The sequence below is a fragment of the Enoplosus armatus genome, chromosome 22, assembly GCF_043641665.1.
Source record: "Enoplosus armatus isolate fEnoArm2 chromosome 22, fEnoArm2.hap1, whole genome shotgun sequence".
In the NCBI taxonomy this organism is placed as follows: domain Eukaryota; kingdom Metazoa; phylum Chordata; class Actinopteri; order Centrarchiformes; family Enoplosidae; genus Enoplosus; species Enoplosus armatus.
Genome location: NC_092201.1, coordinates 2,241,275 through 2,256,446, shown reverse-complemented (window position 1 = coordinate 2,256,446; position 15,172 = coordinate 2,241,275). Strand labels below are relative to the sequence as shown.

The following is a 15,172-nucleotide window of genomic DNA, read 5'->3' as shown; positions in this document are numbered from 1 at the left end:
TTAGTTATTTTAGTTTTGAGACCATATTCTTGGCATTTCATTAAAAAAAACCTCCAACTTTCTGCATCTTCTCCAGAACATGTAACTGATCATGAATGAAGTCAATAAAATGTCTACAAAAAACGTATTTTGGGACTTCGATTCGACAAGTTATTTAACATTTTCCAATGTTTTTGTATGTTTGTGTATCTTAAGGACGCCTGGCAGCTACAAACGTTTTCTCGACTGTTAGATTTGACGTAGTATTTACTCATTGAGTGTCTACTGGTGTAATGAGAGAGCTAAATGTTGCCACACATGTGATTGAAGCATGATCTATAATCATGTAAGGATAAAGACTTCTGGGAGTGGACATTGTCATCGACAGAAGTCTCACACTGAATAGCTTCACAAAAACACACATTTGTTTTCTAGAAATGACTCAATTTAAATGCAGCTTCTTTCTGGTTCGGCTGTCTGTAATTTAAACAGTTCATTTAGATTGTGAGTGTTTTTATTGGCTGAGAAACACAGCTGATGTTTATTGCACATTTAAGATGGGGAGCAAACTGAGTTTCAGATTGGCGGCTTTGACAGAGCAGAATATCGAGTGTGTGTGTGTGTGTGTGTGTGTGTGTGTGTGTCTACAGTCTTGCTCTTCACTGTCCTTCAACAGTTCAACAATCTCATTTACATTCTCATAAATCATTCACATCTGACATCTCTCAAACACAAACACACACACACACACACACACACACACACACACACACACTTTGTTATAATGAGGTGTTTGAATACCTCTTTCAGCTCAAACAAAAATAGCCCACATTTCCATTCAGAGTGTATATCTGGTATCATTCAGCAGACTTGACATACAGGATGTGGTGTTGTTGGAAACTTTAGGGTCTCTACTAGAATTTAAAATACAGGTCTGTGGGTTTGAATAATGAAAACTATATTTTCTTCCCGCGATACATATTCTAAAAACACGGTTAAAATAAACATAACATGACTGTGGACACAGAAACAGGCGTTCTGTGGTGCTTTTTCATTTATGTGTATGTTTGTTTTGTTGCCGTGTTTCTTATAGTTTGTTGTTTTTCTAAATGTTGCTTCATTAAATAAGACTGAAACATCCTGATGACGATGGAAGTGATAACTAGAGAGACGGGCAGTTAGCGGGAATGTATTATCCATGGATGACATACAGGCATACTGGCATGTGGAAAGGTCACCAGACACATGGGGTCAAAGGTCATGGGTCAACATCAGGCTTTGAGTGAGGGCAGGTGGGCTTAACGCTGCATGTGTGACGGGGACAAAAAGACATCTACAGACACCACAGAACAAGAGAGCAAAACTGAAAGAAAACAGATTAAAACGTGAAATCTTACAGTTTTTCTCCTTTAAAACAAGAGCTAGCTCTCGAATTTCGACTTGTCTTGTCTAGTAGAGACAAAAAAAGGCGTCAGTAGTTAATAAAATCAATTCAGATTCTGATCTTTCCGTAGACAACCATGTAGTTTGGTAAACCTGTAGAATCGGATGACCTTAACTGATGCTTCACATCCACTCGTCAGGGTGGCCGAGTGGTCTAAGGCGCCAGACTCAAGGGTGGACTCCTTCCTGAGCAAAGGGACTTCTGGTCTCCAAATGGAGGCGTGGGTTCAAATCCCACTCCTGACAGAGTTTTCACCTTTACAGGTTTCACGTCCCTCTGGGCGCTGTGAATATCTGCGCCAAATCTCCATCAAACACTGTTAAAATACTTCAGTAAAAGACAAAAATATCCAGCAGCTGCTGGCGGACTGAAGGGGACGGCTGACGTTGTCGTCCCTCGAGCCAGCTGGGCTGAAAGTACTGACAGATATTGTCATCTCAGTATTTCCATCATGGCTGAACTCTGCAGACTTCATTCTCTATCATCTGTAACTTTAATTATAGAGAAGCCCAACGGCCAAAGGTTTGCTCCCTAACTTTTCCTTAACTTAACTTTAACCGTGCTGAAGTTGCCGTCTTGGAAACGCAATCTGCGTTTTTTGCAGGATTGACAAATGTCGGCGTTCTTGTCCGGCGACGGGGTTGTTGAGCCTGAACACGGCCAGAGAGACCGCAGACAAGAAATAACATGTGAATGTTGGTGTGGGCGCCGGCCCAGGTCTAAACGATGAGTATTGACAGGCTTCAGAGTGACTCACACACAGACAGACGGATAATTAAGCAGTCAGCTTGTCAGCCGTGTTGATCAGTCAGTTAGTCTTTCAGTCAGTTTACACACTTAAAGAGTCTATCAGTGTAACATGACTGACACACGGTGTCATCTCCCATGACTGTCAGACATCGGTGTGCTCCAAGACGTCACCACAGTTGTAGCTGTTAGAATAATTGGCAGCTTATATTTGTTAAAATGACAAGATGCTTACATGTTACTGTCTTCTCATTTAGTTTATGATGTGGTCAGAAAACCCAGTTTTTTCCCCCCATCTTTTGTTTTGAAAAGTCATTGAAAGAACCTTCTAGAAAAGAAGATTACGGGGCGAGACATTTAACCTCCACATGATAAGATGACACGAAGCAGTAAACAAAAAGCCAGGCTCCAAAAACAAACAGGTGATATCACAGATTTTCAGTTTCAGTTGTCTGTAGAGTATAACTGTATATTTTTAGTTAAATGACAAGAGTTAACTCACAATTTAAGTCATCATTTCCACTTGGTACAATCTGCTATAACAGATCCTTGTGATAGGACATGTTTCAGTCAACAAATCCCATAAAAAGACCAAAACCAACAGAGCGTCATTTCGTTTCTCAGCCCGAAGCCTGTTGGTTGCTACACAGAAGACGTAGAAGAAGGCTCTGTGATTAAAACACTGGGACACTTTGATTTTTAGGATCAGAATTTATTTTTCAGCTTTACTGAAGTTGCTCTCAACGTTACACAGAGAGAAAAAACAAAGACAGCCGGCTGAACAGAAAGATTCAGCCATAACGTTCATATAAGTAGAACAAAATAGATGCGAATATAAATATATGTAATAAAAGCAACAATGAACAACAACATACAATTTCTACATATGCTTCTGTAAATTGTAAACAAGTATATAATGTGTTAATAATGTTGAATGTCTTGTTTGGTTTTGTTGTTTTCTATCCTGTGTCTGATAATCCATAAATACAATCAATCAATCAATCAATCAATCACCAAAGGGAGCAGAGTGCTGGAATAAGTATTGACTGGGAAATGTAATAGCTTACTTTATATACATGAAATAGGTGGATATGTTTACATATCTATATACATTATATACAGCGTGCTATTTGACAGTGATGATGGTGAGTACTTAAACTATAAAATATATCATTTGTAGGTACAGTGGATGTTTTAGTGTTTTAATACTTTGTGTTTTAGCAAAGGTTCCTCAAACAGAAGTATATATACATATATATATTAGAAATACCCCCAGCTTTAACATTTAAGAGGAAGAATGTGTGTGTTTCTATCTACCTGCTCATGACCCTTGACCTTTCTACAGTCAGAGGCTCCGAAATGACAGACGCATGCGTCAACGCCGCAGCTTTCCTGCCATACCAGGCGACTTGCGCTGCTTTAAGTTGTTCTGATGCACTGGTGCCTACTGTAACGTTCAGGAGACTTATGAAACAAAAGGTTAGGCCCCCTGAATGGCCCAGTGTCAAGGATTACTTCTCAGACAAATTCTCCAGCAACAAAGCCTCCATTGTGCCCCATCAAGCCCTCGAATTAGCAGCGGGGGCGACTGCACGCTTAACTGGGCTTGACAGCCGGACCTCTGTGAAGATTTATACTCAGACTGCTGCGACTTCAAATGTCTGCAATCAAACCGGAGGGAAAAGTATGTAGAGTTAAAATTAAAAAGCAAATCCACTCCACATCTCTGGGGAGTCTAAATAGATTATTAAAGATGTAAATTAAACTCTCTGTAATCTATTTAAGAGTAGGTTTTAATCTGAAGTGTGGATTAGGCTGCAGCACAACCAACATCTGCCAGAAAAAAAGCAACAGTTTGTTTGTTTGTGGCCTGTTTTCTTTCTGTTAAAGGCTGTTTTTATGGTGATCACTCTCTTATTAATAATATAATAATAATGTTGTTTTATTTCTCTGTTGTTTTTAAACAGGTAGGTGGTTTTCTTTAATGGCTTTCAGTTTAAACCCATGGGACTGAGTCTAATCTGCCACTCGCAAATCACAAAATATACACAGCAAGTCTTCCTGATGCAATTTCCAAAATAAAATCCATTTCGGCAAAGCATGGTTTTGACAAAAGTTTAAATATACTGTATCTCATCTAACTATTTTAAATTAACTATTTTAATTAAAGTCAATGCTGTACTGTCAATCTATCATTCTACAGGGTTCATTTAAATATTGTAACAACTAATACAAATCTTATGTTTTCTAATCATGTCCACATCTTAAATTGTTAAAGCTCCATGTTGCATTGCTTTGTGTGACAGTTGCGTCCAACAGCTGCACATACAGAATAAAGTGCTTTATGTTGATGTGTTAAGTGTGCTGTGACTTTATGTGTGTGTATGATTTACTGCTCACAGTTAGAATTTAAGACGGGTGATATTTCCAAAAGTAACACTGCTGTTACTGTCACAGCATTACCTTCAAATATATACATTCAGATATTTATAAAATGATTTACAGTCTGATAAGATGAGTCTGAAAATGTGTTTTAATTATACAGATGTTTGCTGCAGCCAGCTGTGACTGCTTGGACCTCCAGTTTTTTTCTCTTATTTTTCTGCAGATCCCTTCCCTCTTCCTTCATGAAATTCATTCACACAAACTCCACAGTTCACTTTGCATTCAGTCTGAACCCAATCTGGAGATACTGGACGTCGGTCACCACACAGAGAATCAACCCACAACACAACGGGCCTGCTGCTGCCATCAAGACAGACTTTACTAGATAAGATAAGATAAAACTTTATTTATCTCGAGGGGCAATGTTGTGCAGCTGTTGCAGTAAAAAGTGAATTACTCCTCAGATTACCACTTTTCACTTACAGCTGTAAAAATGCAAAATACACATTAATCCAGAAACATCATATATAACAGGAAAACACTGACAGGGACCATTTTGCAATGAGTACTTTTACTTTTAATACTTTAAATATTTAAGTATAATTTACTTTACTGAAGCATGGTTTGAATGCTGGACTTTTACTGATGTTTTTGCTCTTCTCTAGTATTCCCTCCACTAGTTAGGAAGACGCGGCTTTTATTTTGAAAGGCGCCTCACCATGCTTCTGGTGCTAATGAAGCGAACTCTTGCTGACTTGACGGAATCGTATAAACCCTCAGGCATTGGGGAGGAGGGGGGGTGGGGGTAGTATTGAGAGGAAGAGGAGGAGGAGGAGGAAGAAGAAAAAAACCCTCATCCTGATACTCCCCAGTTTTGTTGCGTATCGCGCGGTTTGCAGCGGAGCTCCTGGTGGATCCGGCTGGATGTGTGCGCTTCATATCCGCACTGGAAGCAGACAACACACAAGAAACTGTGTGTGTGTGTGTGTGTGTGTGTGTAGTCATGAATTACACCTGAGCCGGGCATGTAGTTAACCGGGTTCCTGGGCGTGGGGAGGACGCAGAGCAGCGACTTGTTTGTCGTGGGAATATTGTTGAAGTTAAACTTCCAGCTGCAGCTGCGCAGCTCAGACGCGTTCATCTCGCTGCAGTTTGACTCGCTTTTCCTCCAAATCAGGATGTAAATTTGGGAACTTTTTTTTTTTTGAAGGACCGCTCACACAGAGGACCAGTTTTATTTTCTAACTTTTGACACCTTTTGCGGAATACAGACAGACAACGCGGCTGTACGGTGAGAGGGACACCGGAGAATCCAGAGGTAAGCAGCTTCTGTTCGGTACTTTCTGTAAAATGGATATTTAGCAGTTTTATGCTAAGTTTCACAGAAACCTCTGTTCCGCTACAACAACACTTTACCAGAAGCTTCTCGCAACATGAAAAGCGTTTGGGTGATTTTAAAGATTTGTAAGGCACTCGTGATTTCTTATCAACCCGTTTCGTTCCATTCTCCCTCGTTTCACACCAAACTCCGCTCATAAAACTTCAAATTTAATAATTTGTTGATTACTGGCAAATGGCAAACGCACCATGTAACACACGTTGTGATGTTTTACAAATAGCATTAAGGTATTGGATATTCGGCATACAAGTTATCCACCAAGCGGCGCGTTATTTTGAGAAAAACTTTTGGAATGGATTTTAATGCAAATCGTTAATGTGACGAACTGCAATCGACGCAACGTTTGGTAAGACGGATTTGTTAAAGGGCGGGTGTATTTCAAAACATAGAATGACATAACTTTTGTGTGGTCAAGTGTTGTTTGACGATTTGTATGAACACCGAAATGAAGGCTGGGCCGTGCGGGTTCGTTACAGCAGTTTAAACGTGCTTTGGATACATTAGTCTTTGCTGATAGGTTAGGAAATATGTAATTTCAAGATTTTCAAACGGAGTCTGGCGTGATGTTCTGTGCATAAGGGAGACAACGGAATGTGTTGGGACTAATCAATGCACAGAACATCTGGAGCCTCAGCAAGTGGGCTGATCCTGTTGAGGGGGTGACACAGCTTCAGTAATGTATTCCAGACTGGACTGACTTCTTCCAGTGTTAACTTCACTTACTGGCGTTTACAACACCTGTACAAAAACCATTATCTTTTATTGATTCTCCTGATTAAATCCACACCAATTCCAGGGAGGATAATTGGAAGTGAGAGAGGATTTTAAAGCTCTGAGCAATGGGGAAGTGTCTGTTGGATATTAATCTGGTATACATTTAGCGTATTGTGGTGGAAACAGATGTTTTTTGATGGCACTATGGATCAGAAGTGCTTAAACCATTTCAGCAGCAGCCAGATAATGATTGTGCTTAGTCGAATCTCTGGCTGCATAGGTCAGTAAAACACATTAACCCTCATCTCATGTGTGGAACTATGAATCTTTGAAAATACTGTGCTGTTGGCCATCTGCTTCCAAGCATTGCTGTGCATGATGGGAAGGTAATTGCCCATGGTGTCAGCTAATGGATTAGAATAGCCTCCACACTGCACCTTGAGCTCTGAAGCCATAAAACCATTATAGCTACAGCGGCACCGCTCTGTTTAGACTCAGGTTGTTTGATGTTATGGCTAATATGATGCTGCGATCACTCGAGCATGCAGTTTCAAGGCTGCTTGAACAGTTCATTGTCATGTTTAATTTACTGCAGCCACTGCGGGGAAGTTTGGATGTGCATTTGTTTGGGAGTGAATGCTGGAAACATTTGCTCTTATTACAAGTTGAGGTGTGCTGTGGGCACGAAGACAGAATCTCTAGGAAGAAGTTCAACTAAAGGGACTGAAAAATTACAGGAAATGACCGAACTTCGAGCTGCAGGCTCAGGCTTCCAGTGTCAGTATGAGTGACGGAGATGTGTCCTAACACTCGTTGCTGTTGCTTGTTCAATTAATGTTTTCAAGGAAATAGCAGTTCTAATGCGTTCTTAAAGCAATCGATGGTTCAAAAGCACTGTGTTCTTTTGAATAAGCTCTTGAATAAGCTCTTCTGTAAATCCTTTTTTAATGTTTAGCTAGAAGCCAGGCGACTTCGATGAAAGCTTCAACACATGCCTCCACACACACACACACACACACACACACACACACACACACACACACGGCACAATACAAACACTATCTCCTCTTTTATGAGCGGACTGTTTGAAGTTAGTTAGTGAGCGGCTGAATTTTACGTTGAATAGCCTTAAGGACAGACCGTGCTGTGTTTTTGTGTTATCTTCTGACTTGGAAATGAAGCGTGGAGTTCTTGGGTGTTAAAATATTTCCTTGCTTGTTGGGCAGATCCAACGAGACGGCTGACTTGCAAGTTCATCAGTTGCAAAGAAGGAAGTCAAAGGAAGGAAAATCAAAGGGCAGTGACCTCTTTATTCATATGAGATCCACGATCTTGGCAGGTCAGCAGGTTGACAGGGTATTTTGGATAGCTTGGTACTGCTAAACATGTTTTGCATTTGGAAGCAGAGCTCTGGGCTTCTTGACATTGGCTTTTTCTTCTCTTATCTATTTGTTAACTGGACTCTGATCTGAAGGCTTAGTCAGACCAGATTTGGCAGGAAGGAATGTGTTGTGGCGAAACCCAGACGGGACTGGGAATGATGTTGGAAGGGTTGCAGCAGGCATAAGTCGCTGGAGGAAACTTTGGAGTCTCTACTGTCGGTTCCTGTCTTGTAGTTGGATGCTCGGTCAATTTCGAGATTGACATCTTGGGAATTACACTCATTCACTTCCTTGCTGAGAGTTAGATGAGGATCTTGATACCACTCTCATGTCTGTACAGTAAATATGAAGCTACTAGCGTAGCACAAAGAAAAAGAGTTGCCTTTAGGTGGTTTCAGGCTAGCTGTTTCACTCTATTTCCAGTCTTTATGCTAAGCTAAGCTAACCGGCTGCTAGCTCCATCTTAGAAAATAGTGAAAAGGGCCTGTTAGCCAAGCCATGTTTTATTCAACCAACAGTCAAAAAACCCAAACATATTCAGTTTACTGTCATATATAACAAAGCAAAGCATCAAATCCAGTCTTTTTAGAAGCTGGAACCTGCAAATGTTTTGCATTTTTGCCTAAAAAAGAAAAAAGACCCTTTTGCATCCAGTTCAACTTTGACGATCTTTTACTTTATTGACCAATAGCAAACTGCCTTGATAGTGCTGAAATGTGAGGGGCCGGAGAGTCCAAAATGGAGGAAGCAGTCCTAAATGATTAACTATGTTGCACCGTCCACTTTAATATCAGATCCTAAGCTGCTCCACCGAGTTAATGGTACAACTGTATCTTTAGAATACACTGTGTAGTTATTGTCCCATTAGCGACCGAGCTAACGAGCTTAGTAACTGACCGTTAGCAGGCTAGCTAGCTTGGATAGCTTTTTTCCCCCCTTCAGTCATTTTTAATTGAATGAAATGAAATCCTGAGAACAAAATGTCAAGGGGAGTTAAGAGGCCTGTGCACAGAAAATAATAAGAAACTGACTGACTAGTGCTAGCATGTTCCCCTGTGTGCTAGCATGTAGCTATTAGCTCACCACTTTCTGCAGCCATGCAGCATCCCCCCCAACTGTGCCGCCAGGTATTGTTTCGCCATTTATTTTTTAATGAGCAAAGATCAACGCTCGAAACTTCGTCTTTGTTGGAACTCGCATGTCGCTAGTCTCTTAGCTAGAAGGACTGCAGCGTTATGGCTCCGCCCCCCTGTGTTCAATGAACCAATGAGATCAAACCTCAGAGGAGGCGTTTGTGCTGCCAAACGTCCGATCCTGTCTGCTGTCAGTCTGTGAGCTAAAGCGCTCATTAATGGAGCCTGAGCCAGTTGGACTCTCAGAAACCTGTTTGAGTGGAATGCAGGCGGCTGGTTGAGTAACTCTGCTGCTGTCGTCACATGACTGTTTGTCTTTTCCACAGGAAGTTATGTTGCTGAGCTCAGCCTCGAGGCCGGCACTCAGTCCTGAAATGACACGAAGAAGAGCGTGACAAGAGAATCAAGTGATCCTTCAGTTAAGAAATAAACAGTAGAATTAGTAGTTTATACACCAAAGAAAAACGAATTAACTTGACATTGTTGACGTGCTGTGTGGGTTTGCAGCACCTTTAATCTATAATAATGCATCATATTTTATACGTTAATCACGTTTTGTATGTAAAATCAAAGTAACTAGTAACTATAGTGAAAAGAACAATATTTCCCTCTGAAATAGATCCATAAAACAGCATGAATTGCAAATACTCTTTTGCTTACATTTGCCATATTGTGATGTACATAGATTCTGGAAAATATCCACGTTAACATCCCAATGATTAGCCCTTGTTGGAGCACAAATCGCCAATAATCTCTTAAATCTAACTGACGTGCGGCGAGAAGATTAGTTTTTTACTCACTTGGTGGTATTTAAAATTCAAAATTGATTAATAGAAGTTTTGGGGATGGAGTAAAAAGATCGACATTATGTTGGTGATTAAAACAATGCATATGCATGAAGCTTTGTGTTCAACAGACTCCATAACGTAGCATTAGCTGCCTAATCTCCGATCAGAGGCTGTGTGCTAATTGAAAACACAATGTTAGAGCTAAAACTCCACCAGATGGACGTCACACTCTCGATAGTGACCGTCTGCTGTCTGCTGCAGAGTTGGCTCGGACTTTCGAGGCATCTAAAACGCCCTCACAGATAGTTTGTTTTTCTCTTTTTAATGCATTTTATAGTTAATTCTGCACAGCAGCCCGTGTCTGTTCCGTCTCTATTGGAACCATGTGGTTCGCTTCAGTGTTGAAACTCCAAAATACGCATCTTCACTCTCTGAAAGCCTGAAATTGAATTATTCTTAACAACTTGGCAGAGACAACAAGAAGGTGGAGAGAGGGGAAAAGTTTTGTCTCACTTTCTCCATGTTGTAGTGATTTAACACAGGAAGAGAACCGCTGGTTCCTCAGAGGTCAGAGGTCAAAGAGGCAGAGCTCATTTGTTACCATGTCTGTTTGGTTTTTGTGATATGGTGAGCGCATTTTTGTTTTTCTTCATTGCCCTTGGCCGAGGATGTTATTTTCCACTTTAATGATTTACATGTTTATGTGTTGACGATGAAGACGATGGGGACATTTTGGTTCGTTTGGTTTCGACCTGCAGTGACCGGAGATAAATGTTACACTCTGGCTTTTCTTTTAAACTATATTTAGTCAAGTAGGATTGGGCAATATGTTGATATATACATGAGACGACATGTGTTCCTTCTTATCCATCCCATTAACTTCTCTGAGTGAACAAAGTCATTCAGTGAGCGCAACTTTCTTTTATGGCCGTATTGGATGTTTTTTTATAACTTTTGCATGAATGTGATGATTATTTTTCGGGTGTTTAATGTGCTGATCATTGATTCATTGTGATCTATAAGTACACCACAGTGGGAGAGGATATTCTCCACACATGCCCATACCTCCAGTAAACATGCGCTACGTGTCTGTATACGTGTTATTCATAGACAACACAGTACTCAGATCATAGATTTCTGCTCCTCCGCATAACTCGTGGATTTAATCTGCTGATTATTTTCTCGATTCATTGATTCATCTTTTGATCTCTAGAATATAAATCACAATTCTCTTTAGCCCAGTTTGAAAAACAACAAATCTCACATTTGAGAAGTGAAACAACTTAAACGACTGATTAATTATCAAAAATCTTTGCTGATAAAACGGCTAAATTAAACGGCTAAAGGGTTATTTGAGGCCAAACATTTTAGTGTCTTTTTTCAATTAGTACTTAGTGAAGAGGGAATGAAGATGAAGATGATACAGTATGAAGATAAAAACAGAAATAAAAAAAAAACTGACACGAACTCTTGCTCTGTCAGAATTCTTTGAATGACTTTCGATGGATCAGTTTCGAGGCGTCTGATGACGAGGTCAGGTGACATTCCGTCCTCTGATTGGCCAATTACAGCCATGAGTAGGCCCTCATCATCATCGCCGTCCTCACACCCAGTGTGTGTAAACACCAGAGCAGGAAACCCCCCTTCAGGAGGACTCAGTGAAGACTTTACTTTGTTTACCTGTGTGTTGCTGTCGGCCTTTGATGACCTCACACTGTTGAAAACAGTGTGTTGAACTCACTTCACCTCCTAATATTTAAACATGAACCAGGCGTCTGGTGAATTATAGAGGCCGACAAGCTCATCTTTTTCACTCGTTTGATCATTCGTTTCCTGTTGTTTCCTGTTTATTTATTGACACTGATGCAGCCACGCGAGTCAGAAGTCCTGTTTCTGTAGAATATAGAACGAAAGATCATTTTCATCATCGCTCAATCTGCCAATTATCTCCTCGATTAATCAATTACATTCATATAATGTGCCTGTTGTAATCTCCCACAGCCCAAAGTGACGTATTCAAAGATGTTCAGTTCACTGTCACACGCGACAAAGAAGCTGTGAAGAAGCTGGAACCTGTGAACAATTGGTTAATTGATTATCAAAATAGTTGCCTATAAATGTTCTGCCAATCAACGAATCATCGCAGCTCTGGTACGGATGTTTATTTTAAAATGATTACCAGTGGAACAAGTTGAATCAGCTCACCTAGTTTTGTTTTATCACTTTAATTTGCCAATTAATCAGCCATTATTTAGATGATTGATTAATCATTTGAGTCACTTGTAGAGTTTCCAGCTACTTAAATGTGAGTATTTGCTACTTTTCTCTGTCTTATATCATTTTAAATTGAATATTTTTGGGTTTCGGACTGTCGGTCCCACAAAACCAGCAAATTAAAGACGTTGCTGTGAGCTCGGGGAAATTGTGAATCACATTCTTGATGATTTTCTGACGTTCTGGAGTACAAAGATGCGTGTGGTTGGTTGGCAGAAACATCAGCGAAGCCGTGTGGACAAAACCGCTGCTGCTCTGTAACTGTTTTTCCGCCTGGTAACCAAGAACTTTATTTAAAACATGTTGCTGTGATCATGTGGAGCCTCTTATAGGGATCCTCCACCACATGCTTCATCTCATTTCTGGGCTTTCTGCGACACCTTTGATAAAGTCCTCATTGCTGGGGATGTTTTTCTCGCACTTCCTTTACATGATAATGAGGACGCTCACTCATGCAGACTGTTGGTAATAAACAGCAAACTGTACCAGAAACAGCGCTGCGTCTGCCCTGTTTCTCTTTTCATCTCTGATGGTTTTTCATTGTGTTAGAGATTAAAAAGAAAAGGAAAAAAAAGTCTGCTGCTTCCAAAAACATCAAAAACGTCACTTTTTTCCAGGGATGCAGGTTTCTGTGTGTAGGTGTTCACGCATGTAGAAGCTTTCTTCAAAGAGATTCAGTCAAAACAGACTTTTATTTAGGTGAAAAAGATGCAGATTAGTACTTTAACAGCAAATAATCTGTATATCTTTGTCAAATAATGACTCCTTAAGGTAAATAGGTAATTTCCAGGTGTCTACTTTCTGTCATGTCCTCTTATAGTTTTAAAACTACTTCCAGGTGTGAGAAAACAAGAGGTTTACTCCACGCTCAGCTCTATAACTACAGAGTGCCTTTTAAACCCCGAGAGGCTGAGAAAGACAGCTTGAGGTGTGTGTGGTCTGGCCCTGCGTGTCGGTGTGTACGCTGGCGAGCTTTGCTGTGTTGTGTTTGTCCAGCTGTTGGCGTGTTGGTCTCATTAAGCTGCTGTTGTCGGAGCGGAGAGCTCGCCGGCTGATCGCTGACCTGCGCGCCTCCCCACTTCTTCTTTGTGGGTTTAGAAATGTTGTCTGTGAAATGTTTTAATATTTCGTAATAAACACCTAAAGGCACCAGTGTGTTGAGAGTGGGAGACGACATCCAGCACTTATTTTACCATTTTATATACACTGACGACCCCCACCCACATAACAAGGGGGGAAAGTAGCCTCCTTCTTTTGAAATATCTTTCATTATATTCATTGCATAAACAACAACAACAGCGCAGAACACTTAAACTAAATAGTGAACTTAATACCTGCAAGAAGTTTGTGTAAAACTCTCATACATACGTTTTAATGCAGCCTGGCTTTAAAATACACACATAAATAAAGATATAAAGCCTTGAATTTAGTGTTCTTCGCCACAGAAATTCATTGAATACATGTATGTTATATTATATATATATATATAAAAATTCTTGCACCCTTAAAGTCAGGAGGTCTTCACGACCCCCCATGTAGCTTTGGCGGACCCCCACTGATTTAAAGGACAGTGATCAGTAAGCCATAATAATGTCTTTGAATGTTTTGGAGGGAAATTATAATGTTCCTCCATCTCCAAATCAATTTCTCGCGGAGCGGAAATGTAAATGGACATTTCGTCGAGATGAGCTTTTCGTGCAGCAAAGACGTTCTGCAAATTGTTCCCGTCGTTCTTCCACATTACAAACCCGGAGAGGGAGAGAAACAAAACAAAACATATCGCATCAACTCGGATCACATTGTCTCGTTGATGGAACAATTTGTAAGTCAGGTTTGTCAGCAAAACTCCCAGGAGCGTCGTGTCTGCAGGCCTCCCAGTCATCAGCCGTCGTTTATTTTCCCCCGGACGCCCTTTAACTTTATCATGATGACGGCTGATACATATACACACACACCCCGTCCTCCGCATCTCTCTGTCTCACACACCAGTTTATGATGATAGATATTTCTCTGCTGAATGAGGACGTGGGAAGCGTGGAGGGCCATGTAGCGACCCGGGTACCGCCGGCTGTGCCCGTCCCTCTCCATGTAATTCAGGGTCACGTCCGTCAGTCTGTTCGGAGACGTGAGGCGTCGCTCTCCAACAAGACAGACTAATCATTAAATGAATAAAAGGCCGCCGCTTGCTTGGGAAAGAATAGAAAACATGAAAAGAGACGCAAAGACAAAAAAGCCCGGGGGAGGAGGGATACAAAGGCCCTCAGTCTAATGATTCCAGCCAGCATTTCTATTCCTATTTAATACCGTACAATGCCTTTAATTACTTGCTATTCTAGTTGCTTAAGTCTATTGTGTGGGCTTATTACAGGGCTTATTGAAGGTCCATTATACAGAGGGAGACTGCACTCCAGAGTTTCTCTCAGTGCTGTTCAGTGGAGTGTTTTTCTGTCGTGAAGAGGTGGACAAGGTTTATGATCTTAAAGGACCAAATCAGACTAATAACTAACTACTTTCTACTCACACCTTCCAGTCAGGTCCCGGCGCAGGCAGCCGTATTTGATCTGTTCTAACGTTTTGCAGAATTGTTTAAATTCAGACGATACGCCCACCTTTAAAGCTTCATCTGGCAAAACACTTCTGTGTTGGATTGGTTAGCGGGATAGATGTCCCGCCTATCAGTAGTCCTGATTGGACAGACTCTGCTCCGCAAAGCGCACCACGTTTCCCAAAAAAAAAAAGAGAGCGCTGCAGTCGACTGCTTCCTGGTCTTCTAGCTCACTTTCTAACTTCAGATAAGAGGTGTTCCTGTGAAGCAGCATCTCGTTGCGTCCAGTGTGTTCAAGCCGACAAAATGTCAGGACTTGTTAGATAAATCCTTTCTTGCAAACCTCGGAAAGTACAGTTTTGTTCCTTTTTCAGAAATAAAG

General features: G+C 40.9%; 1 protein-coding gene and 1 non-coding gene across 2 annotated transcripts in view; both read left to right on the top strand.

The window, feature by feature from the left end:
- The first annotated feature begins 1,557 nt into the window (after window positions 1-1,557).
- trnal-caa (transfer RNA leucine (anticodon CAA)) lies at window positions 1,558-1,668 on the top strand. Its single transcript has 2 exons — window positions 1,558-1,595; window positions 1,623-1,668. It is a non-coding gene; the product is annotated as a tRNA-Leu (tRNA).
- Window positions 1,669-5,734: 4,066 nt separating this feature from the next.
- The window catches only part of plxnb2a.1 (plexin b2a, tandem duplicate 1), a 142,445-nt gene continuing 133,007 nt past the window's right edge, over window positions 5,735-15,172 (top strand). The window contains exon 1 of the mRNA XM_070929238.1: window positions 5,735-5,873. The gene's annotated coding sequence lies outside the window, so the exon portion shown is untranslated. The remainder of the gene's footprint in view (window positions 5,874-15,172) is intronic.